This window comes from Lepidochelys olivacea, assembly GCF_965140295.1.
Source record: "Lepidochelys olivacea isolate rLepOli2 genome assembly, chromosome: 17".
Lineage (NCBI taxonomy): Eukaryota > Metazoa > Chordata > Testudines > Cheloniidae > Lepidochelys > Lepidochelys olivacea.
Window position 1 is genome coordinate 12,864,229 of NC_140427.1, and position 26,366 is coordinate 12,890,594.

The 26,366-nt window shown below is 45.8% G+C and overlaps 1 long non-coding RNA gene across 1 annotated transcript; it reads right to left on the minus strand.

Moving 5' to 3' along the window:
* Positions 1–248: 248 nt before the first annotated feature.
* On the minus strand, positions 249–23,529 carry LOC311532570. The gene is made up of 8 exons (XR_014714406.1): positions 23,411–23,529; positions 21,881–22,011; positions 21,364–21,495; positions 15,585–15,670; positions 9,303–9,365; positions 3,946–4,111; positions 3,062–3,115; positions 249–2,162 (listed from the first exon to the last, which is right to left on the minus strand). It is a non-coding gene; the product is annotated as an uncharacterized lncRNA (long non-coding RNA).
* Between the last annotated feature and the right edge of the window lie 2,837 nt (positions 23,530–26,366).

The window sequence follows — 26,366 nt, forward strand, 5'->3', positions numbered from 1 at the left end:
GCAGTGCCAGCATCTCCAGCATAAAAATCAGAGACTATCACTTTCCAGTTGCCACTCAGGCAGATTTGAAAACAAAAACGTCCTGTCATCTAAATACGCTGGCATCTAACTCACTTACGAGGCACAGACGTTCCTTTAAAAGCAGCGACTGTACAATGTGTGTCCAGTGAGTCACTCTTCTTTTTATTAGCTGGCTAGTTTTCGAGGAACAGTAAAAGTGTGAACATATTGTTGGTTTTTTAAAGCACTGAAAGAACAACATTGTCTTTATTCGCAACACTAGTGATCATACACATAGGCTTGGTTTCTGGCTGGATTATAATTAGCACAATAAGAGCGGATGAAACTGCATGCAAAGACTATTTTCCTCTCATAATGCAACATCCAGTGTTTATAGGGGAGGCTGTTTTTTTCTCTTTTTGAATGAGCTCAAGTGTTAAATGAAAGAATCAAATTCAGACTCTTTCCAGAGATGTTGCCATTCCTGTTCTGCTGCTTGTGGAATAGCTAATGGCAAGTACGGGCATTTCAGTAACTGCACCTTGCCCTGAGCACTGGGGTGATGTTAGGATGTTAGCCTGATGCTCCCTAGCAATATTTCCAAAAATACAGTTTTCTGAAAAAGACTCAACATGGAGTATGCATCCCTCACCCGGGAGTGATCTGCCCAGGAATAAATACACATTGGGGAGAATAGCTGAGTTCTCAGTAATTACCAGAAGGGTTTATTGCCTTTTCTATTTAAATCAGGTCTTCAATGCACACCATGAGGACACTGGTTGATGTAATGAGTGAGGTTCTCGCCTACGGGCCATCCCCTGAGAGAACAAGAGGAAGTCTGCAGAGGACAAGATAGAGAAGAGGAACACCCATTTTTTTAAAAAATCCTTTCCTCATCTTTGTTTTGCTCTGATGTGAATGTTGATATCCTTGTGAAACTCTGATCATTTGGACACTGCATCCAATGAGCTTTTCTGAATACTTGAAATCTTATCTGTTGGCTAAATTTGGCATCAACACCACAGGAAGGGGATCAGGGAGGGATAAATGAGGTAAATATTTTACTTTCTGTCCTTAGATTTCGTGAGCTGAGAGGCACAATTTTTAGTCCATAAGAAGAGATATAATTAATAAAACAACATAATCATCTAGCTCTTGGTAGCATTTTTCAAAAGATTTTCGGAAGGTAAGGAGCATTATCTCCATTTTACAGGTGGGGAAACTGAGGCACAGAGAGGGTAAGTGACTTGCCTACAGTTGCACAGCAGCTCAGTGGCAGGGTCTGGAACAGTATCAAGGTCTCCTGACTCCAGTATTCTGTGCACTGGATCCCTTTTAAACTCCATACGTTGTTTTAAGAATTCTGCCGAAAGCTGAAATTTCTCTGTTACATTCTATAGGTCAGTGGTTCTCAACCAGGGCTCCGGGGGCCCCTGGAAGGCGCTAGCAGGTTTCAGGGGGTCCACCAAGCAGGACCAGTGTTAGACTTGCTGGGGCCCAGGGCAGAAAGCCGAAGTCCCACTGCGTGGGGCTGAAGCCTGGGGTCCAAGCCCCACCTCCTGGGGCTGAAGCAGAAGCCTGAGCAGCTGAGCTTCGTGGTGCCCCCTGTGGCATGGGGCCCTGGACAACTGCCCTGCTTGCTACCCCTTAATGCCAGCCCTGGCCTTTATATGCAGAAAACCAGTTGTTGTGGCACAGGTGGGCCGTGGAGTTTTTATAGCACGTTTTTTTGGGGTGGGGGGCCTCAGACAGAAAAAGGTTGAGAACCCCTGGCTATAGGTGATTTAGAGAGATTTCTATAGAACCCCACTGGTTTCTACCCTGTCATTAAAATCTATAAAATGTTGCCATAGGGAAAAATAGTTTTTAAAATGATAGAAACACTTCCAAGCCAATGCTATCTGACAGCTCTTGTAAAGCTCTTTATGAATATGGCTTGTGAGAAGCTTTTGTCCTTATTTCCGGCCTTTTTATTCCAAGTCCTTGGGCTCAGTTGGGGCCAAGATCACGGCTTTGCTCTGCTGCCTTTTCTAGGGTTGCTGCAGACAGCCTTCAGGTAACCTGGGCCTGGTGGAAAGCAGTTGATTCTTTATGGAAGCTCAGTTCTCTACAGCAAACGCTGGCAGCAGTTAGCAGCTGTATCAGGTGCAGCACTCGTGTTGCTAGAGACAGACATGAGCTAAATTAATTATTTCATATGACCTGAGTTATATTAAGTGCTGGTGAGTCAGTCAGACCATCAAGAGAAAAAATGGACAGGAGACTACGGCAACCATTTTGGCAGTACAATGCAACTTATCAGTGACAAGTGGTGATTGCTTTTCCCTTTGGCATTTGTTAACCATTTCCCCTTACATGGAACTTGCTAGTTTGCCAGTGGGTGCACACGTTCGCACATGCACGCAGAGAAAGGCTATGGGGAGTGCTGCTCTGCTACCCAATGCAACCGTGAATGGGACCGGGAAGAGAGCAGAGGAAATGAGGAGCAAGATAGGGAGCCAGGGGGATGGAGGAGGAGCCAAAGGAGGAGACTAATTGAGCAAGAGGGGGAGCCATAGGAGAAGAAAGAGCAGCGTCGGGAAAAGAGTCCTAATAGAAAGCCCCAGGGAACAGCAAGAAGAAAAAAGAAGGGGCAGGAAGCAGGAGTGATTGAAGGGGGGGGGGAGTCAAGGAGAGAGGCGAGGGAAGAGGACCAAAGGAGAGCGCTGGTGATGGCTAGTGAAGGATGGGGGAGGGATGGAGGGCATCATTAGGCTACTTAAGGGCCTGCTTGTACAGCATGTCTCAGGCCCGACCCACACCAGCTGAAGCCCCAACGCTCTGCTGAAGACAATGAGGTGATGTGGGTGCATGAGGCTATTGGTGATGTACAGAGATATCACAGGTGCGATATTATCTATTGGACGTGTCTGCAGAAGTTTATCCTGTCGGCCAACATGAATGATCACATCAGACAGCTCAGGGCCCCCAATCTGCAACACACCGAACAACTACAGCCAGATAGACCCGATCTGCACTATACATATTCATACAGACAAGCAAGTCCTTCTCTTTCACTTACCTGTTCTGTTCAGAGTTCTGGGTTTTCCCATCAAACCAGTGCCACCGCAGCCACCTACGACAGCACAATAAGGACCAGTTTAGCTGTTGGAGGACACTAGACAATTCAGACTCTGGCAGGCACATGAGGAGAGGCCGATTTTGATCAAAGACCTATTTATTTAAAAACCCGAGGATCCCATTTTTAAAGGGGTCAATGTCAAAATTTCTTCTGACTTCAATGGGACCGGGATTTGCCCCATGTGCTTAATTTATCTTGCCTTTATCTTAAGAACCCTGAGATGCAGGGGTAGGGTTGTAGGCAGCTCTGCAATCTAAAGAAGCTGACAGTGAAGAAAAAAGAACTGGATCCTGTCAGATTTTATCCCAACAAGACGCTGTGCTCAACTTAATTTTATCTCACATATTTTTTGACCCAGCATATAATGTCCATTCAGTGTCAAACATGAACATTTAGCTGCTCCATGGACTGACCTGCCTCCTCTAGTTTCCAGGATTGTCAAACTGGCAACTTCCACCCGTTCTAAATTCCCTTTAAATAATCAGAGTGAGCAGTCCCATTTGGGGTAGGAGGACGCATAACGGTGGTTACATAGCAGGGTGTGTCTGATGAAATAATCCCCTTCAATGCCATCACTTGTTGCTGCAGTTTGAAGGCAAACAAGACTGCTTATGGGGGACAGAAGACTCAGAGGACAGCTAATAAGATATTGTACACTTCCCGTATGGTGGGATGCTGGTTCAAATCCAGAAAGGCAGATAGCGATTGGAAGTTCCATTCACCGTTTGATAGCTTGGGAGAAATTTAGGTCAGAGTTCAGTTGCCCAGGGACAAGTAAACACACGACAGGCTCAAAAGCTAATATCAACACAACTGGCACTTACTAAGTCCACTGTCAACAGCCACAGCAGAAAGGCCAAAGATGAACCCATAGGGAAGTGAAGTCCAACAGCGGGAGAAGCTTGCACGGCCAACGCCTGTGTTGTACCGAGGCTTGAATCTCCAGGGTTTTTCAATCCAGCAATTTCACCAGCGCTGCATTAACACACACTAATTAAAGAAGTTAGAGAGACAGCTGCAGTATTTGTATTTCAATGCATACAAAAAAAATGATGACATGAAAAACCTTATTAGTGTAAGAGAATCTTTGCCAGTGCCTGCATTTGATTTCTTGCCTCAACTACAGCCATCTTAATGCAACATCAATGCGGAAGCAGTAAAACACGAGACAAACAATGTAAATTAATATGACCAGCAACATTTAACAGGAAACAGATTCTTCTTTATTTTCCGGATCAGTTGCCAACTATCCATTGTGAGGATGGGTATCTCCTGCAAAACATCTCACAAATATTGTAGTTTAGAAGCACAGACAATATGGATCAAAGGGGAAAAACAAGTTGAGTTTATATAATGTATTTTCCAGTACAAATCAACTGTTTATAATTTAAATTTTTACTTTTTTTTCAGTCAAGTTGTGATGCACTGACTAATGTTAAAATTATCTGTGGTAGAATCACAGAATGCTTTCTTTAGTGGCGTTTATATATATATATATATATATATATATATATATATATATATATATATATATATATATATATATATATATGTATGTATAATGGAGTAGAAACTACTAAGGGCTTTATCCTTGAATTAATCTCTTCCACAGTTAGGTCATTATAAGCCTGCAGTTTTCTATCAGAGTCAAGATATGGGAGAAAAGCTCATCCTGGAAGCTCAGTGCACCATGAAAGAGCCTTACAATTAAATACTGATCGTTCATCCCAAATAATTTACAAACTTAAATGGATATACAAGCTTTATATGCAACTCACTTCACCTACCAGTGAGATGCAACCACCTCTGGACCGCAGCTGCTGTTCAGCAGCTGACAGCAACATTGCATGGCACAACCATTAGAACAAGAAAGAAAGAAGACTGCTGCATCCAAGGGGGACTCTCCCGGGGGAACTCAGGTTGCAGACTATAATTACTCAAGTTGTAATGTCATCAAGGCACTGGGTTTACTCTGACAAAAGCTGCCATAAGATCTGTACTAGCCATAGGCGCCGGTTGTACATTTAATTTGAAAGACAGCATCTTAAAGTCTCCAAACTAGTTCAAAACTGACTCGTTGGAAGGACTGCCACCACACTACCGAGGCGTTCTGTGGAAGTCGCCCATCTAAGAAATGACTCAGTGCGACTCTGCTTAGTTCACAAACCTGACAGAAAGAAAAGGAGTACTTGTGGCACCTTAGAGACTAACCAATTTATTTGAGCATAAGCTTTCGTGAGCTACAGCTCACTTCATCAGATGCATATCATGGAAACTGCAGCAGACTTTATATATACACAGAGAATATGAAACAATACCTCCTCCCACCCCACTGTCCTGCTGGTAATAGCTTATCTAAAGTGATCATCAAGTTGGGCCATTTCCAGCACAAATCCAGGTTTTCTCACCCTCCACCCCCCCACACACAAACTCACTCTCCTGCTGGTAATAGCCCATCCAAAGTGACAACTCTCTACACAATGTGCATGATAATCAAGGTGGGCCATTTCCTGCACAAATCCAGGTTCTCTCACCCCCTCACCTCCCTCCAAAAAACACACACACAAACTCACTATCCTGCTGGCCCATCCAAAGTGACCACTCTCCCTACAATGTGCATGGTAATCAAGGTGGGCCATGTCCAGGACAGATCCAGGCTCTCTCACCCCACCCCACCCCCCTCTTTTTTTTTTTTTCCCCGGGGACACACACACACACACAAACTCACTCTCCTGCTGGCAATAGCTCATCCAAACTGACCACTCTCCAAGTTTAAATCCAAGTTTAACCAGAACGTCTGGGGGTAGGGGGGTAGGAAAAAACAAGGGGAAATAGGCTACCTTGCATAATGACTTAGCCACTCCCAGTCTCTATTTAAGCCTAAATTAATAGTATCCAATTTGCAAATGAATTCCAATTCAGCAGTTTCTCGCTGGAGTCTGGATTTGAAGTTTTTTTGTTTTAAGATAGCGACCTTCATGTCTGTGATTGCGTGACCAGAAAGATTGAAGTGTTCTCCGACTGGTTTATGAATGTTATAATTCTTGACATCTGATTTGTGTCCATTTATTCTTTTACGTAGAGACTGTCCAGTTTGACCAATGTAAATGGCAGAGGGGCATTGCTGGCACATGATGGCATATATCACATTGGTGGATGTGCAGGTGAACGAGCCTCTGATAGTGTGGCTGATGTTATTAGGCCCTGTGATGGTGTCCCCTGAATAGATATGCGGGCACAGTTGGCAACGGGCTTTGTTGCAAGGATAAGTTCCTGGGTTAGTGGTTCTGTTGTGTGGTATGTGGTTGTTGATGAGTATTTGCTTCAGGTTGCGGGGCTGTCTGTAGGCAAGGACTGGCCTGTCTCCCAAGATTTGTGAGAGTGTTGGGTCATCCTTTAAGATAGGTTGTAGATCCTTAATAATGCGTTGGAGGGGTTTTAGTTGGGGGCTGAAGGTGACGGCTAGTGGCGTTCTGTTATTTTCTTTGTTAGGCCTGTCCTGTAGTAGGTAACTTCTGGGAACTCTTCTGGCTCTATCAATCTGTTTCTTCACTTCCGCAGGTGGGTATTGTAGTTGTAAGAAAGCTTGACAGAGATCTTGTAGGTGTTTGTCTCTGTCTGAGGGGTTGGAGCAAATGCGGTTGTATCGCAGAGCTTGGCTGTAGACGATGGATCGTGTGGTGTGGTCAGGGTGAAAGCTGGAGGCATGTAGGTAGGAATAGCAGTCAGTAGGTTTCCGGTATAGGGTGGTGTTTATGTGACCATTGTTTATTAGCACTGTAGTGTCCAGGAAGTGGATCTCTTGTGTGGACTGGACCAGGCTGAGGTTGATGGTGGGATGGAAGTTGTTGAAATCATGGTGGAATTCCTCAAGGGCTTGTTTTCCATGGGTCCAGATGATGAAGATGTCATCAATATAGCGCAAGTAGAGTAGGGGCTTTAGGGGACGAGAGCTGAGGAAGCGTTGTTCTAAATCAGCCATAAAAATGTTGGCATACTGTGGGGCCATGCGGGTACCCATAGCAGTGCCGCTGATCTGCTGCAATTTCCACGGTATGCATCCGATGAAGTGAGCTGTAGCTCACGAAAGCTCATGCTCAAATAAATTGGTTAGTCTCTAAGGTGCCACAAGTACTCCTTTTCTTTTTGTGAATACAGACTAACACGGTTGTTACTCTGAAACCTGACAGAAAACACCACACAAGATGGAAGAGCAGCTGACATATCACTTTTTAAAATATGAGCATTGTAGCGTGGTAAATAGGTCAGAACAATTGGCGTGTCTTGCCTGGCTAATGATTGATGGTATAGCAACTGCCTTTGCTTTTAAATGCAGAAGCCTCTTAAGGAGAGTGATTACTTCCTTTCACTAAAGGGCAGTGTCATTCCATGGGAGGAACAGGTTGACAGAGCATAACTGTGAGAAGAAGCCTGAGCTAGGGAGCTCCATAGACTTCCAGGCTATGTCCATTGGCAGAAGCATATAATCATAGCCTCATAAAAACAGTAGTGCTGAAAGGGATCTTGAGGCATGTCATCTGATCCATCCCTGCTTGCTGAGGCAGGAGTAAGTACACCTAGACCATCCCTGACAGGTGTTCACTTAGCCTGTTCTTAAAATCCTCCAATGATGTGGATTCCAAAACCTCCCTAAGTACCCTGTTCCAATGCTTAACAACCCTTTCAGTTAGAAAGTTTTTCCTAATGTTTCACTTAAATCTCCCTTGCTGCAAACTAAGATGATTGCTTCTCCTCCTGCCCTCCGTGGGACTAAGAAAGAAGAGGATTGCCTCTTGTTTTGGCTTTAGAGGATTGTCCCTATTTAACCAGGGCAACCCTGATGATTTGACTGTCTGCAAAATTATTTCAGGCCAACAAAATCTCTTCAAGTCACAACACTGTCTTGTGACACGATGATGATTTTGCACAGCATCCTCATGTTGTGGCGCAAGGCCATGACGTTACATTATGACGCTTCAGGCCCTGTTCCAAAAGCTGGCAACCCTAGCAAGGCGGTTAACAAGTAAGCAAACAGCAATCTTTCTGGCAAAGCAGGAAGCAACCACAAAGTGAAAAGAATCCTGTGGGCTAGATCGTAAGCCCTGACAATTGACAGGAACCACGGGCTGCAGGCTGAGCTTGGCGTTCTCTATGTGACAAATGATTAGTTTGGAAGAACACCATGTGATGTCTATTTTGTGCAGGTTCCTTAAGGAAAGGCATACTAGCTGGAGAGGAATTTCATAGCAGTCACACATCTTCAGATACTTTCTATGAAAAACTGTACGTAAATCAGAGCTAAATTCCTCCACCCCTTGTGGAAGGACTGTCACATGACCTGCCATTTTCTTGCATTCCTCGCAGTCATAATCCAGATGTCAGGGAAGAATGATGTGCTAAACCTCAGTGCTGATGTTTCTGTTCATTTCAGGATGCCAGGCTTACTTGCACTCAGGGGAGTGGAAACATCAGATGTTTCAGCTCATATGGTTTCATGTTCATTCTTCTGTTGGAATGGAGTGAGATAAGTTTTTGCATCTTTCTTTCATGGAAGAAGCTGGGAGCTCAGTTCCCAAAGCTCCATGCATCTCCACAGATTTCCAGAGGCAAATGAATGAGATTGAGCTATAGAGATGGCAAGATAATTAACTTCCTATCACAAAATTCAGTGGCAGGCATATCTTCACGCATTGCTACAGCTGCGGAAATAAATAACAATGCAGCGAAGTCACAAGTACCCTGTACCTGACAATTGTTCACAACACTATTTGAGCAGTGTCCATGTTTACTGTGGACAAGGTTTCTTAAGAAAACAACCAAGTTAGCAGAAACCGTGCTGTGTCTTTTCCCTCTGCTGATTCCATAGCACAGATTCCGAACAGAGTTGCAGCAGTGTGGTGCAAGTGGTGGCAAACCAGGCTGCAACTGTGCTTGGGAAGAGCCATGTTTGCAAATTGGTTCAACACAGTTTCCGGCTGTAGGATAAATAAACCCAAAGTGTGCTGGTGTGAATCTCAGTGGGCCAGGCTCTGATCTCAATAACATTGGTGTAAATGCAGAGTAACTCCACTGAAGCTGCTGGAATGAGTGCAGATGTACACCAGGGAAACTGAGATCTGAAACTGGACCAGTACCCTAAAAATAATCTGTACACTAGGGGCCTGATACTAATCTCACTAACCTTTTCGTGGAGTGTCACTCTGTTCATTTCAATGGAGTTATTCTAGAGTTAAGCAGAGTTAACCTGTGCAAACAAAAGCAGAAGAGTAAACAGGCTGTTACAGCAGATAATTTAACTCACAGAGGGAGAGCAGTCCCTCCCTGATCTAATGTATGCCTACCCCATCGCCATCACTTGCAGAGCCAAATTGAGCCAGGCTATAAGAAGCATATGCAGCTCCTGACTTCAATATTTATGCCAAGGCTTAGTTTAGTCCCCAACGAATACTTACTTGTTGTAAGCTGCACTCAGATGGCACATCCATTGATGCAAGTTATACTATTTTCCTATACACACCCATTTTCTAATCCACTCACACCTGACCTGAGTAACTTGGACCACCATTATGTCATGGGTGAACTCACCCACATTCTGGCATGAAACTCTGGTTAATATCAGCTGCAGCTGAACCCAGGGAGAGAGGCCACAATGCAACCTTTAGCATTTGATTTGTTCAGATCTTGCCCATTCCCAGATATCAGAGCCACCAAAGGTGGCTGCAGGGATTGTTGACATTTGAACTACAGCAGAGTTCATTTCCCGATCTTTCCACTCACGCGTTGATCATTTGTGGCCTATGTGTTTCCAGCTCTTAGTATTCCACTTTAACATGGGTCTTCTGGTTTACTGGTTTGAATGGAAGAATGCTTGGGTTGGACAATATTATGTCTGATTTGACCCGTTTTACGTAATTTCTAAATTAATTGTCTTTCAGAGATTAGTTAGATACAATCACATTTTAATCATTAAGTGTTACGCTTCACTAAGGGGCCCGCAAAAAAATGCAAAACATAGAAACTCACCAAGATATACACACACATTTCTAGCATTGCCAGGTCTCACAATTTTATCACCAGACTTGCAATATTTAGTGTTTTTCTTAAAGCTCCAGTTCCTGGCATCCTTTGATTAGTCTCAGCTTTCATTAAAGCCAGTGATTGCGGACAAAAGCTTGAAAACAAACCCTAAAAGCTTAAAAACCAGAAGGCAAATAGAAAGAACCTATTTTTTTTAATCTCATGCATAGATGCTGGAACGAGGGGTGCTGCCACACCCCCGGACTTCAAGTGGATTCATCATACACGGGGTTTACAGTTTGGGTCAATGGTTCTCTGCACCCCCACTATAACAATTGTTCCAGCACCCCTGATCTCATGACTTTTTAAGACCATTTCATGACTTTTTTAGGGTCTGACTTATGATTTTAGGGGCTGGCCCTATTGCAATTCCCCTTTTCCTCCCCAAAATAAATCCTTACTCTGTTAATTTTTTCAATTCATTCTTTCCCTTACACGAGCCTACACAAAAATAAGAAAACGGTTTGGTGCAACCCACATTGTGAAAAACCAGCTTTCTGTGTATATAGTGCAGTGAACAACACACAGAGAAGTCTGTCGGCCAGAGGACTAGCTGGTAAAGCAATAAACCCAGAACGGTTCCGCTGAAGTCAATAGAGTTCCTTTGGATTCATGCCACCGTAACTCAGAGAAGGCTCGGGCATGGTGCCTGCTAACTCAAAAGGTAATACATTTTCCTTAGAGTTTTGTTCTGACAAACATGAAAAATCCTTCTTTAGCAACTGGGTGACCAAGGGCAATATTTTGCCTTTCAGTTACCCCAGTGCAACCTGCGGACTTCAGTGGGGTTACTCTGGATTTGCCTCAGTGGTACATGAGACCAGAACCTATCCCACAGCATTTTGCAGGGCTGGCAATGATACAATTTAAAGGCTCAGTCTGGCCAGAATTACATGTCTAGGTCCCACTGAGATCAGTGTGAGCTACATCCATGTAACTCAGAGCACAGCTTCGACACTTCTTCCTTCCAACACAAGGGGCCTAATTCCGCAGTGCATTTTACACCAATGTGAGTCCACTGAGATCAGTGTCGTGCCAATGGGGTAGAAGTGGAGTAACACAGCAGTGAATCAGGCCCAGAGACTCACTTGGGCACATTTCCTAGACTACAGTTTCCTACTTCTAGTTGGCTGGAACTGATGAAGGCCGCTCCTGCTGTGGCGTTCAGGTTTCATACTACTTTTTTCCACAGATGTCATGAGCCACCCTTTTCTTTCTCTTTTTTTTTTTTTATAAACAGTTTCCAGTTTCTCTGTATTTCTCAAAAGCTGGGCCAACCTCCAGGAACGCCTTGCTCAGCAGCAGAGGAGGAAATAGTTGACTATACAGCATCTGTTACCTTCAGTGGGGTTTTAAGCCTTGTCCCACATTCTGCCTTCAGTCACCCCCATGAAGGCCAGGTGAAGGCAATGAGTAGCCAAATGAAATTCACAGCCATGAAAACTGTGTCATGGACCGTAAAATCTGGTCCCCCCCACCAATGAAATCTGGTCTTTTGTTTGCTTTTACCCTATACTATACAGATTTCACGGGGGAGACCAGCGTTTCTCAAACTGGGAGTCCTGACCCAAAAGGGAGTTGTGGGGGGGGGGTCACAAGGTTATTTTAGGGGGATCATGGTATTGCCACCCTTACTTCTGCACTATCTTCAGAGCTGGGTGGCTGGAAAGCAGTGGCTGTTGGCTGGGCGCCCAGCTCTGAAAGCAACACCCCATCGCCAGCAGCGCAGAAGTAAGGGTGGCAATACCAGACCAGGCCACCGTTACTTCTGCAGTGCTGCCTTCAGAGCTGGGCAGCTGCAGAGCGGCGGCTGCTGACTGAGGCCCCAGTTCTGCAGGCAGCTGCACAGAGGTAAGGGTGGCAATACCATACCAGGCCATCCTTACTTCGCCGCTGCTGGCAGGGGCTCTGCCTTCAGAGCTGGGCTCCTGGCCGGAAGCTGCCGCTCTCCAGCTGCCCAACTTTGAAGGCAGCACTGCCCCCTGCAGCAGCGCAGAAGGGTAGCAGTACTGCAACCCCCCCACAATAACCTTGCGACCCCTCCCAACTCCTTTTTGGGTCAGGACTCCTACAATTACAACACCGTGAAATTTCAGATTTAAATAGCTGAAATCATGAAATTTATGATTTTTAAAATCCTATGACCATGAAATTGACCAAAATGGACTGTGAATTTGGTTGGGCCCTAGCAATAAGGTAGTTGAGGCCACAATTTGGGCTGGATATAAAGGCCAAAAGCCTTCGGTTCACTACATCCAATGATTACTAGGACAGGCAATATATCTTTTGACATCAATTATAGCTAGAAAACGCACCAAGGAAACTACAGAATAAAACACAATTATCCTTCATCTTGTGCCAGTCTAACCTTATTGGCAGCGCCTCAAAACAGAAAACACATTCAGAAAAATCCTGCTAGTACAGTAACGCTTGCATAGTTGGAGTGGATGACTTCAAAGAAATCTCCCAGTTTTGATCAGCCACCTTAACTCTTGTACGGGGTTCTTAAGGATACAACTAAAAAAAAATCCACTAGGGTAATACATAATAATTTGCACTTGTATAGCACCTTCCATCTGGCGATCTCAAAACACCTTACAAACATGAATGAATGAAGCCTCCACATACTTCAGTGAGTTGGGTAGGATTAGCCCCATGGTGGGGAAACTGAGGCACAGAAAGGCAAAGGGACGATTTTCAAAAGTGGCCTCGGTTTTCTTGGTGCCCCTTTGAAGAAGTGCTGAGAACTCACACAAACTCCAGTTGAAACCAGTGGGAACTGCAGGTGCTCAGCACTCTGAAAATCAGGCTTTACCGTAGGCTGCACACCCATCTTACCTGAGGCTGAGCACCCAAACATTTTGACACCCAAAATTAAAAGTTCACCCCCAGGTGACTTATCCAAGGTGCAGGGGGCCAGTGGCAGAGCCAGAAGCCCAACCAGTTAGCTGCTAGCTGACTACTAGCCCTAGCCCTCATGAGAGTTGTGAGGTTCAATTAGTTAATACTTGCAAGGAGCTATGAAGATTAAAAGTGCTAAACATTATTATTATGTGGGTGGGTGGCAATGACATCTCTAGACCCAGACTTCTGCTGAAGCTGCTGGCAGACTCCACCTGCCAGATCTCTCTGCAAGCTCTAAATAATACTGCTTCTATCATAACCTGCAGCTATTTCGATGTATTAACTGTGATTTTTATTATAAACTCCTTATGTGCTCTGCGGAATGATAAATCAGTTTCATTTTCATGGCTCTTTGCCATATCCAGCTAGTGTCAACGTGGCTCTTCAGATGTTAAAGGCTTTTTGTTAGGATTGGCCTGTTTTATAAAGGTGGGTGCCAGAGTTAGACCTCTGGGTAAGGCGGAGGGTTAGCACGGCTGAGCTTCTGTGAAGGTATCATGAAGGACCGCCAGAGATGGCAGAGTTAAAATCCTCCCCAGATTCTGAATTTGAAAGCCAATTAGTAAATAAGAACACAAGGGGTCTGATTCTCCAGAGACCCCGCTACTGTGCTTGGGACAGGGGAAGGGCGGAGCGGAAAAGGTGGCTTTAAAACATCTTTGTGCAGCGCCATGCAAGCCCCATCCTAGTCCACGGTGTAAGGTAGAGCAGCCTCAGGACTGCACTAACTTACACACTGGCTCCCATGGCCCCTATGGGTCTAGAAAAGCAGAGAATATCTGTCCTACAATTCTCCCAACACATCTCTCACACTAGAAGCCTGGTGCCATCCCTGCGCCACCTGGGAATGCCTTCTGTTGAGGGGTATTCTCAGGGGACTGTTTCCATTCACTTTAAGGCCTTTTTTAGTACCAGAGAGGCATAAAGGGGCCTGAATATAACCAAAGGCCCAAATTTGGGTTTTTTTTGTTTTGTGCCTTTTTCAGTTCTCCTGAATGTTTAAGCCACCAGGATGCCTTTAAAATACTGCAACATCTGGCAGGGATAGCCCTGGCCTGGCTGTCCCTTCTCTGAGCAACATCTCCATGCCTGCTGCAGCCCGGCAGCCCTGACTGGAAGTTGTGCAAAGAGGTTAATTTTCACAGAACCCTGAAGTGGACCCTTGGGGGTAGGGCTTTGGACAGGAAAAAGCTAAATGTTTATACTGGCCGGGATTACAAATTCCACTATCCCCCTCCACCATCCCCAGCCAGGACTGGCCTAAAGGGTTTGTTTTTTTCCCCCACCCCTGGAAACAGCCCCGACTAGTTTACAGAGAAGTTCATTAATTCTGCAGTGTCTGCAGCTGGAAGCTGAAACAGTTTGGTGGGTCTGACAATTTTCACTGTGTAACGACGTAACAATCCCGATGAAAGGAAAACACTGAAATCTCTTCAGGCTTTAGCTGGAGCACGCTTGCTTGCATTCTTGTTTAATCTATCCAACAGTCTATGTCAAGCAACAATTCATAGAATCACAGGGCTAGAAGGGACCACAAGGGTCATCTAGTCTATAACTCATCGAGTTGACACTAAATTTGCTAATCAAAAACAACTGAACTGTCTGAAAAATCAACTGAATAGGAGTAGTCTAAAAAAGAAAAACAAAATCGTACTCCTTTTCCTTGAAATCATTTCCACTGTGCAAGCCAGTTCAGAAGTAAAGCTCAGACAGAGGCTATGGCACATTTTACAGGATTTCTAGAAGGGAGCCATAGTCCGTCCAAAATGGTCAAACACTTAAAGGGCTGGCATATGGAAACAGGAGTCACCACTCGCAAATGGGAGCAAGGTTAACATGGGCCAATACCAACCATGATGAGCCCAGTGAGCACCCCCCTCCTCAAATAATCTATTCCTAATGCTGTTTTAGGGGGATGCATACAGGGTGTTGCCCTACCAATGAGCACACATGCATAGATATGCAGACCCCAATCCTTTGCCAAGAACGACCCACAACTCCATTCTGTGATTTCTACTGAGGAATGCCTACCACTAAGAGAACTCATCAGTTTGTATTGGTCACCCTTATCCCCCACCCCCCTCCCTCTCTTTTGCTGCCTCTTTTCATGCTACCTCTTCACTGAGGTCCCATGTGCCTGGTGTCCACAGGATCAGGGCCCTGACACTGTAAACTCTTTAGTGATGGGACTGTAGCTTTTTAAATTGTCTGTATAGCACCTACAATGGTCTTGGAGGCTCACTGTGAAATCTGCCTCCATACAGAGGGCTTGCATGAGGCTATGCACCACTTAACCCCTGTTCTGGGTATTCAAGTGGAGCCCTGGTTTTGCACTGGCTCCCACTCTTTATGACTATATAAAGCAATAATAATATCAGCATCCTGAATCACACCCAGAGCCAAATAGGAACCCGTTCTCTACTTTATTATGATGCTGGGTAGACTATTGTGATTCATTAGAGAACCTTGTTTGGAGTTTTACCTTCTCATTCTTAATCCTCTTTGCTCCAGAGAAAGTACTCAGGGTTCCTCGCTCCCTTGATATCCACACAGATCCCAGAAGGCTGCCTTCCAAACACACAAACAGGAAAGTACAATTGTGTCAGTTCTTAGGTCTAGGTTAGGCAGAATGAACGGTCTTAAAACTGGGTTGGCTGCACAGGTGTGAGGACCATCGCAGTGTGACGAAAGGAAGGCTTGGAACAAGAACTAAAGCAACATCATGCAATACATGCTTTTGCGGAAATCGATACTGTTTCTTTCTTGCCACCCATTTTTTAGAATTAGGCATGTGCATATCTTGCCATCTTTTCTCCAAAGCTCTGACCTTCTGCACTTCACAACTTTTAGAGTGTACAAACTGCCTTTGCAATGAGAACAAAGACAGAAAAATCACAGAATGTGGCTAATAGCCCTTATGCCTCTTACTAGTGTCTATAAACTAGCAGAGAGATGCCGAAGAGGCAAAGTTTGGATCTGGATTTGGAACTCTCCAAAGTTCGGGGATGTTTGGATCCAGAATTTTGGGTCAGCCCACTACAAAGATAAAGCTAGTGAAAAGCAGCTCCAGGTTCAAGATTGTTACTGCCACCCAACTGCAAGGATTTGGATCCAATTCTTCTCCTGGATGAACTGCACAAGAAACGAAAAATATAATGTTCTCCACATATCTGGGTTGTTTTAACAGTTCAGACTTTCTATTTTTGGATGCTCTTTCTTTGACAGCGCCTGGTCTGTAACAAAAGGGATCAGCTCCCCAATCCCTACGTCTCATGACAGAAGATCCTAAAGGACTGAGGCCCTGTTAGTGCTCATCTTTACAGAGCACACAAACCCAGAGCTGGAAAGCACAGCTGGATTATGTCAAACTGAAGACATTAAAGATTATGGCATAAAGAAACAAAGAATGAATGTCTGGCTTTCAAAAGTGGCAAATGCTAATTTTCTTCACCTGGGTAAGTTGATACAGTGCTTTGAAACTGGAGAATCGTATTGTGTGTGAGTGTCAGAAGGTTGCTCTTAGGTGGTGATCACCTATGATTAGCCACAGAAAACAATACTTTCAGCAGAGAGCAATGTGCAAATTCTTTGTGAAGCCCCCACCAAGATTGATTTTGATAGGAACATTTTTCAGTCCAAAAATTTAAACTGGCTCGAATCACTAAAGCACCATAGGAATTTATAAGGCCATACTGTCATTAACAATAAACATAGGCGCCAACTCCATGGGTGCTCTGGGGCTGGAGCACCCACAGGGAAAAATTGGTGGGTACTCTGCACCCACCAGCAGCCAAGCTCCCCGCCCCAGCTCACCTCCACCTCCTCCCCTGAGCATGCCTCGTCCCTGCTTCTCCTCCCAGCACTTGCCACCGCAAAACAACTGTTTCACAGCATAACAAGCTGTGGAAGGGAGCAGGGAGGAGCGGGAACACGGCAGGGCTGGAGAGGAAGCGGGGTTGGGGCGGGGATTTGGGGAAGGAGTCCAATAGGGGCAGGGAGGGGGCGGAGTACCCACTGGCACCAGGAGAAGTTGGCGCCTATGGTCCAATATTTAAACCAGTTCTAATCATTAAAGCACCCTAAGCATTTATAAGGCCATACTGTCATTTACAATAAGGCTCCTTTACACGACTAAGGAAATGTAAAGGAGCCTTAAAACCTTTATACCTGTTTTAAGACCTCTGTACACTGCCAGAATGAGACTCAGGCCCAAATTGCTATATGAATAATACAGAGATCCTGACTTTTTATTTACCTTGGTGGGGACGTCAGAAACACGGGATTAACACTGCAGAAATGCTGAATAGGGCACACAGAGTCATAGCTTCTCAACTACCTTGTCTGTACTTTCCAGGCCCTTCACGGTCAGTCTCCACCACCCCCATTGTCTCTCTTTCACAATCAAGCTGGCCTCTCATTGGCCCACGATGCCCACATGTTACATTTAAAAAAAAATAAGCCCCTTTGTGTTTTCTCCCACGCTGTCCCTGCCACTTGGGAGGAGCAAGGCAGATAGTAGATACTAAAGGGAGCTGGACTCTTGTTTGTTCCTGTTTCATTCACCCAGCTGTGTGTTTCTTAATCTTCCATTCTGCCACCAGGAGAGGGCGCCGATAAGCCCATGAAATAAGTGCTGGGTGAATAACAGATTTTTTGGTTCGCTGGCACAGTTCCAGCTGGAAAAAAAAACCCAGCGCTGGTCAAACAGAAACTGGAACGTTTGGGAAGCTGAAAACAAGAAAAAAAATTGTTCTATTTGACCTGCGGTGAAATGTTACAGTTTGATTCGGGGCATTTTTAACCTTCTTTAATAAAAGTAAAGAAAATGAAGGTTGAGAGTCATAAAACCACTGGTGGTGGCACCCCCTTATACCCAATATTCCCGTGGTTAGGGCACTCGCCTTGCTGGGGAGCAGGAATGTGAATCCAAGTCTCCTACCATCGCAGGTGAGCGCCCTCACCACTGGGATGTCGGCTATTCTGGGGTGGGGGGCTCTCCCTCTCTCCTACTGAAGACTCTCTACTTTGTATAAAAGACTCGAATGGGTGTTGGGCCAGAGAGCAAGTGAGAATGACTCTATAGCTCATTGGGGGAGGCGGACGACACTCAGGTTTTAGTCTCTGCCCCAGTTAATAATTTAAACCACATGGAACAGCTTCAACAGGAAAGATTCCCACCCAAGTACCCAACAGCCTGGTCACTAGATCACTCATCTACCTGGGAGGGGGAAGAGGCAAGTTCAAGTCCTTGCTCCAGAGTGGGAATTCAAACCTGGCGTCTCCCCCGTGCCAGGTGAGTGCGCTAGGTGACTGAGCTATTGACTATAATAGGGACATCACCCCCTCCTCCTCCAGTTTTGTGAATGGCACCTAAAGCCCCTTGTGAATCTAGCCTGAAAAATCAAAATGGTTGTTTCAGTGTTGTTAAAATGGTTTATTTTGACATTTAAAAAAGTAAATCATTTTTTGTTTCTCCGAAATCAACCTGAACTCTGGAAATGCTTTGGTTTACCCAAATGGGCATCTTTCAGAGAGATAAAAGAAAAGGAGTACTTGTGGCACCTTAGAGACTAACCAATTTATTTGAGCATGAGCTTTCGTGAGCTACAGCTCACTTCATCGGATGCATGCCGTGGAAACTGTAGCAGACTTTATATATACACAGAGAATATGAAAAAATACCTCCTCCCACCCCACTGTCTAGCTGGTAATAGCTTATCTAAAGTGATCACCAGGTGGGCCATTTCCAGCACAAATCCAGGTTTTCTCACCCTCCACCCCCCCACACACAGATTCACTCTCCTGCTGGTGATAGCCCATCCAAAGTGACAACTCTTTACACAATGTGCATGATAATAAAGTTGGGCCATTTCCTGCACAAATCCAGGTTCTCTCACCCCCTCACCCCCCTCCCAAAAACCAGACACACAAACTCACTATCCTGCTGGTAATAGCTCATCCAAAGTGACCATTCTCCCTATAATGTGCATAATTAAGGTGGGCCATTTCCAGCACAAATCCAATTATGCACATTATAGGGAGAATGGTCACTTTGGATGAGCTATTACCAGCAGGATAGTGAGTTTGTGTGTCTGGTTTTTGGGAGGAGGGTGAGGGGGTGAGAGAACCTGGATTTGTGCAGGAAATGGCCCAACTTTATTATCATGCACATTGTGTAAAGAGTTGTCACTTTGGATGGGCTATCACCAGCAGGAGAGTGAATCTGTGTGTGGGGGGGTGGAGGGTGAGAAAACCTGGATTTGTGCTGGAAATGGCCCACCTGATGATCACTTTAGATAAGCTATTACCAGCAGGACAGTGGGGTGGGAGGAGGTATTGTTTCATATTCTCTGTGTATATATAAAGTCTGCTGCAGTTTCCACGATATGCATCTGATGAAGTGAGCTGTAGCTCACGAAAGCTTATGCTCTAATAAATTGGTTAGTCTCTAAGGTGCCACAAGTACTCCTTTTCTTTTTGCGAATACAGACTAACATGGCTGTTCTTCTAGGTATGCCACACGTGCTTGATTCTGCAAGGTGAGAAGCACTTTGTTGGATCAAGGCCAAAGTGTTTAAGCACGTGCTTAACTTTAACTACTCACATGCTTACAGTTAAGTGTGTCATTCAATGCTTTGCTGGATCTGGACCAGAGTGCTTGTCCCCTTGCAGGATCAGGACCTGGGCAATAGGCTGAATTTCCTAAATGAAAAAGTAGGGATGAACCGGGAGCATGCCCAGAGTGGGCAAGCAAATACCCGGGCCCCTCAGGAGGGTCCCCTCTGTATTTGAATACCCAACTCAGATCCTTCACAGGAGAGAGTCAGGCATTTGGTGCATAAGCAGCACATACAGCAGGAAGAATCAGCTGAGATTTGCTGCATGCCTAGAGTAGGTTCCTTACATTCACTTCTAAGCTTTCCTTGAGCCTCAGAGAGGCCCACACTGGCCAACTGTCTGTTCTAAGGGAAGCCTGGGGTGGAAGGTAAAATGCTTCATTGAACTACACTTTCCCACTGCAGCGAGCTGCTGTTATGATGAACAACGAAACTGTTCTCCGGCCCCATGAAATAAAAAGGTCCATTTGATTTGTGCCAGCTTCTCCTTAGCGGGTCTCCGAGTGCTGCAGGATGTCCAGAAGAGAGCTCAGCTGGGCCAAGTCACTAATTACACATACTTGGTCTGTAGCAAAGATGTCTGTTAAAATAAGGCACTGGCACTGGAATTTATAAACAAGGATTTTAAACCACATCGGCCTAGACAGAGAGTACATCAAAGCAACCGGGTTTCAAGCATTAGAGGAACAATTCTGCCACCATAGGGTTGTGAGTTCAGCAGAGGGAGAGGGTACATGGGGCTGGATGGCTTTGGAGACTGGTGATGAGCAAAGCTAGTTGCTGTGGCAGGAAATGGGAGAAGCCGTGGCTCTGCCGTGGCAAATAATGCAGTCGTCATCATTTTAATGTTAAATAAAGGAAAAGTCAATGCGCAGAACAGATTAGTGGGGCCCTCTGCTCTCCTGAGCAACCCCTCTGCCCCACCTGGCCTGCTGTCCTCAGGGGCAGGGCTCATGCCCACTTCACGCAGAGCCCCTTGCTCCAGGGGCTGGGAAAGCAGGCCTTGTTCAGGGCAGTGGGAATGGCCGGTTCCCCTCCCTGGCTGCTCTGACAATTGCAGCAGCCAGGACCTTGCCTCTTCAGCTGGCAGAGTGGGGCAGTGCTTTGTAGCTGGCTTCACGGGGACAGCTGGGTTTGCAGCCCTCCCACAGCTGCCCTAACAGCAGCCCTGCCCAGCTGGCTAGAGGATACGTCTAAACTGGAAACTGGGGGAGCGCTTCCCAGCTCAAGGAGACATGCTTGCACTAGCTCAATGAGAGTCTGCACGCTAAAAACAGAGTGCATTTGCAGCAGGAGCAGCTAGCCACCCTGGGCGTATGATCTGCCTGAGACTCATGGGCACATACTCAGGGCCGCTAGCCTCTCCCATGGCTCATGCCGATGTGGCTACATGCTATATTTAGCCATCGGCGTTAGCATGGATATGTTTCCTGGAGCTGGGAATCACGCCAGCTCGAATTGTAGATGCACCCACACCCTCAGAAGGTCATCAGCTAGAAACAGGTCTTCCCAGCCTTGTTGTGAGCACGTGGGGTGCCTTGTGGGGCTTTATCCGACAGGCCATCTGCCTCATGTGCTCTCCAGGCTGTTCATGATGACATCGCTCCATGACCCCGAGTCACAGACTGCCAGGGACAAACATACCCTTGCGGTGTTTAATCTGGCCCAGCCCCAGGAACAACCGCAGCACGTCCAGGGTGGCTGATGCTGTGCTACCGCCTGGATTTTGTTCTCCACCGTCCAGACGCCTCGGATGGTTCTTACTGGGGAAGATGCCTGGGATCCAAACACAAGACAGCAACCTGAGTATCAAAGCTCACAAGCATGGTATCAAATCAGGGAGCTGCAGACAAGAGGCTGGGAAAAGAAACGGGTTCATCATACCCATTGCCTTGCGTTCAGGTAGGGTTACACTGATAATCTTACCTGGTTTAGAGAGAAAGGGTGATCCAGCCATAGAGCGCTGCAAATCCATAACCCACTGTAGCTACTTCTACCTAGTTATTTATTTAGAAGAGTATTTTCAACGCTGTGAAATTAAGTGGGGGGAGGAGGGGACTTCAGTCAGACCTGGAGGACAACTGCCCCCATCAGTCAGAACCAGGGCAGTTACTGCCACTCTGGGTAGCGTTCTCAGCAGAGAGGCCAAGGAGAGTCTTACCCATTGACATGGCCCCTCCCAGTCAGAGCTGAAGCACGTCAGTGAAGACTGCAGCTACCTTTTTCTTTGCATCTGGCACTTTGGTCTCCAGGGCTTTCAATCCAACACGTGCCACCAGCAGGAAAAATTTACTGATAGAATTAAAACAAGACTTAATTAAAAACAGAATATTTGATGCCCTGAGGAGAACTGAGACATCTTTTAGACAGGCGGAGTCACGTCTACTGGGGTGAACACAGAAAAAGGCCAGCTCAGCACCACTACGCTAGATGGGAAGAGGATAATAATATGTAAGAGGCTTTGTTACAGCCAAAGGAAAAAAAAATCTTAAACTATGTACCTGAGTGCCTATCTTCTCATGTCCCTCTACAGCGGGACTTGTTTCTAAACTTCTTCCCAAGGCTGAATCTGGCACAGGCTGTGTGTCAAGAGTGAGGTTAAGAGAATGTTCTTTATTCCTGGACCCCAGTCACCGGATGTAGCTCAGCATTACAAAAGGTTAGTGTCCTGTACATGACAGGCATCAGTATCCACCAACTCCAGTGACTTCTGTTACACTGGGGAGTTGGCCATCTATGGGACTTCTTCTTGTGTGTGTCAACTGGAGTCCCCGCTGTGACTATTTTCAAAGCTCAGTAAGGCTTTGCTATTCATCCTTTTTGGCTTCCCATATTCCTTTCAGATAGTTTCCCCCACCGCTTGGCTGGTTCCTGGGCCACTTTTGTTCCAAATTATTATCTTAAAACTTTTACATCATCTCACACACCTTTGAAGGTCACTTTATAAACCAGTAAAATTAATATAATAAAGATTCTTAATAGGTAAGGAAATTAATTCAACCAATATGCTTAGACAGATTCTATTGCTTTGGCATGCAAAGGACTTAAGAGTTTAATAATGTCTTCTAAGTGCACTGAACATTTAACCAAAGCGACTTGGCTGAAGCTCTGTTAGCTCAGTTAATTCTTGTAGTCTGAAATCTTTCCGCAGTAACAGAATATTTTCTCTTGTGAGGTTTACCACAGTTCCAACCAAAAACAGATTGCCATTGACTTGCTGTGGAATCTTGGGTAAATCACTAATGTCAGGCCTCTGTTTCACCATCTTTAAAATGGGGATGATGCCACTTACCTGCCTTACAGGAGTGCTGAAATGCTTAATTAATGTTTGTAAAGAGTTCTGGCTTCCTTTGAAGAAAGAGGCTATGTACATGCAAAGTATTCTTATTAGCCCAAGAGGGCTGTGTTATGATATCGCATGGCTAAACTGTCACTACAGATTAAACCATAATACTGTTCCAGAGAAACTCAAAAGTGCTGTCTTCTCAGCCACACCCCTTTCCCTCCTGCAACTTCATACCTGCAATACCCCTATTAACATCTGTGGGTATCTATCCTCGGCAATCAGGAAAAAATATATATACTTGATTGGGGCTGAAAGGCAAACACAGAAGCTTAATGCTTCAAATCTGAAGGTCTGGTAATGTATAATTGTACTAATATTGATACCTGTAGCAAGGCGATGACTCACCAATGCAGCGCCTCCTGCTGGTTGTCTCGGGAATTAGCTCCTCCAGCCAGAGCGCCCTCTGCAGGCCGGTGTCTTGCCTGCCGCTGGCCTCTGTGTCCCTCCCAGACCCCGGTGCCCCTTTACCTTGGGGTGCTGCCCCCTGGCAGTGCCCCCACATTCTGGGTCTCCCCTCCCAGGGGAACCCCCAACCCTCTATCCCCACCTTGCCTCAGTGGCTACTGCCAGTCATCCTCTAGCCCCCACTCACTGGGGCAGACTGCAGTCTGTCATGGCCACTCATCATTGGCAAGGTGGGGTTGGACCAGCTGCCTCTGCCTATTCCCAGGCTGCCCCTCTGCAGCCCCTGTACCTTTCTCTGGCCTTTAGCAAGGCCTGCAGCCTGCGGGTTTTCCAGGCTGGAGCTCCCCAGCCCCTCTGGCCTTCCCCCAACCCTGCCCCACTCCAGGTACCCTTTTCTCTCCAGTCAGTCAGTCCTCCTCTCTCAGAAGCTAGAGAGAGACTCTGCCAGCTCCTGGCTCACTGGCCTTTCATAGGGCCAGCTGCAGCCTGACTGGGGCGTGGCCGCCTTCCCAATCAGCCTAGGCTTTTCGCTCAGCCCCAGCCCTCTCCAAGGGCTGGCTTTAACCCTTTCTGGGCCGGAGCGGGGTGACTGAATACCACTTCTCTCTCACTTGGCTGCTTTCCAAAGTGCTTTGCAAATAATTAATAACAAATTAATCCCATAACATTAATTAAATCAATCTGTACTATGCAGAGCAGAGCAGGCAAGAATCTCCTGGGGAACATGCAGGCTTGTGAGCGTTATCTGCCCGATGAACGGTTACGTTTAGGGTCTGCAGGACCGTAAGGCCACTAGCTGTGGTTCACGCTCCCACATGGCAGCGAAGCTGCCTGGCTTCCATCAGCCCCTTGTTAATAACAGTCCTGGCAATCTTAAACAGGGACACGGCAGCAGCAGCATCTCTCTCTCGCTCTCGCATCCCTCCGACCCCCCCAGTTCCTCCACCGACCACCCCAAACTGGCTTTGAAGGACCCACTGAGGGGAAACCAGTAGCAAAAAGCTCTCAGCGGCCCTTCCAAATGACAGCAGCAAGACACTGCAGACCTTCTTGGGTAGGGACAGTAGTAAGACTAGTGGGGAATAATTACATCCAAGCCTTTCCACAGAGCTTCAGGTACCAGCTTCCTTCACTTCACAGGCCCGTCCCTGCTCTGTGCCAGTTTCCTAGCTGTCTCCAGCTACCCAAGAACCTTGAGGACCTTCCACCTTCCATCTCTAGGTCTCCGCTACGTCACCACAAGCCTCTTACATTAGTTCTAGGATTCTACCAGACCACTGGTTTAAGGAGGAAAAATGCCAATCTTTTGTCCTCACAGAGCTCTGATCCAGCCTACCCTGAGATACTGAATTTTGATGTCACCAGATAAGCAAAACAGATCTGCTCGAATGAGAAACTGCAGCACCAGAATCCCACTCCTCTTGAATGTCCCTAGATGGATGGAACCACTCAGCTGGTGTAAAGCACCATAGCGTCCACTGAGGTCACCAGCTGAGGAGCTGTCGAACACAGGTTTTTATGGCCAGAAACCACGTACAATGATCTTCTAGTCTGATCTCTTGCATAGCACAGGCCGTAGAACTCCACCCATAATCCTTGCATTGGAAGAACTCGATCTTCCCTGCTGTTTAAGTGAATATTATCAAGTTCAATAGCTTGTGATGGTCACCCAATAATTTTGTGAAAGTTCCAGTTTGGCTCTGGACCCAGACTCCACGGCTCGGGCTCATCTTGAATTTAAAAGGTTGGATCCTGTAACTGAAGCAAGAGTGCCGGGGTTTTCTTTAGAATGTTATTTTACCACATAGTTCAGTTGTGCGCTACCTCTGTTACAAATGATTGAAATGACTCCCAGCATGGGGAAAACATGCCTGTATCGGGAGGTAATTCCCAGCAACACAAACGCCAATGCTGATAAAGACTGGAGCTTAACTTTCCAATAACTTTAACATAAATTTCCTTGTAATGAACTCTCTCCTCACAGATCAATAAAATGTACATAATCTCATCGAGAGTATTAACAGGACATTAACATCTTGGTTTTTGTTTAGCTTGAGAGCCATTTTGGGGCTTGTGTATGCTGGATTTTTAGCCACCAGCATAGGCTAAAATGCCAGTAGAGACAAGGCCTTCGTTCACGACAGTGCTGCCAAATGACCAGACTGGTCTATGCTGCACACTTTTCACCCTAATCCCAAAACAACATGAAAAACCAAACACTTCAATAAAGCCACAACATCGTTGGGAGCCAGTTATTGTTAAAAAATTAATTCAGCCATCAGGATGCACAATTGTCTAAAATGAGTGGCTGTGCAGACTCCCAGCTGCTGACCCTGCCCTTCCTGGCACCGTCTCTTTAACAATCCTAGTTCTTCGCATTTACATAGAACTCAAAGTGCGTTAGAAAGAAGATAAATGGTATGAATGCCATTGTACAGATGTGGAAACTGAGGCCGAGAGAGAAGTGACTTACCTAAGGACACTTAGCAGGTCTTTGTCAGAGCTGATACTAGAATTCAGGTCTCCTGACTCCCAGTCTTTTGCTCTAACCACTAAAGAACACTACCTTTCTATGATTGGTTATCTTTACTAGCTGTGTCATGCCTAAAACTTGATGGCAAACTCTGGGACAGTGATTGTGTCTTCCTGTTTGTTCTGAGACATAATTAGCACTTCATAGGGTGCTATAACAATTAATAATAATAGTTAAATACAATTCCAACATGAAGTAACATTCATTTCCAAAACACATTGATTCAACTTCCTCTTTGTCATCTTGCCTTACTAGCAAAGCATCAGCTGATATACCACATGCTGCCACAACGGTCATCCTCCATTATTAGGAATCAATCAGTCTTAGGGCAACCAAATAGCAAGTGTAAAAAATCGGGAGGGG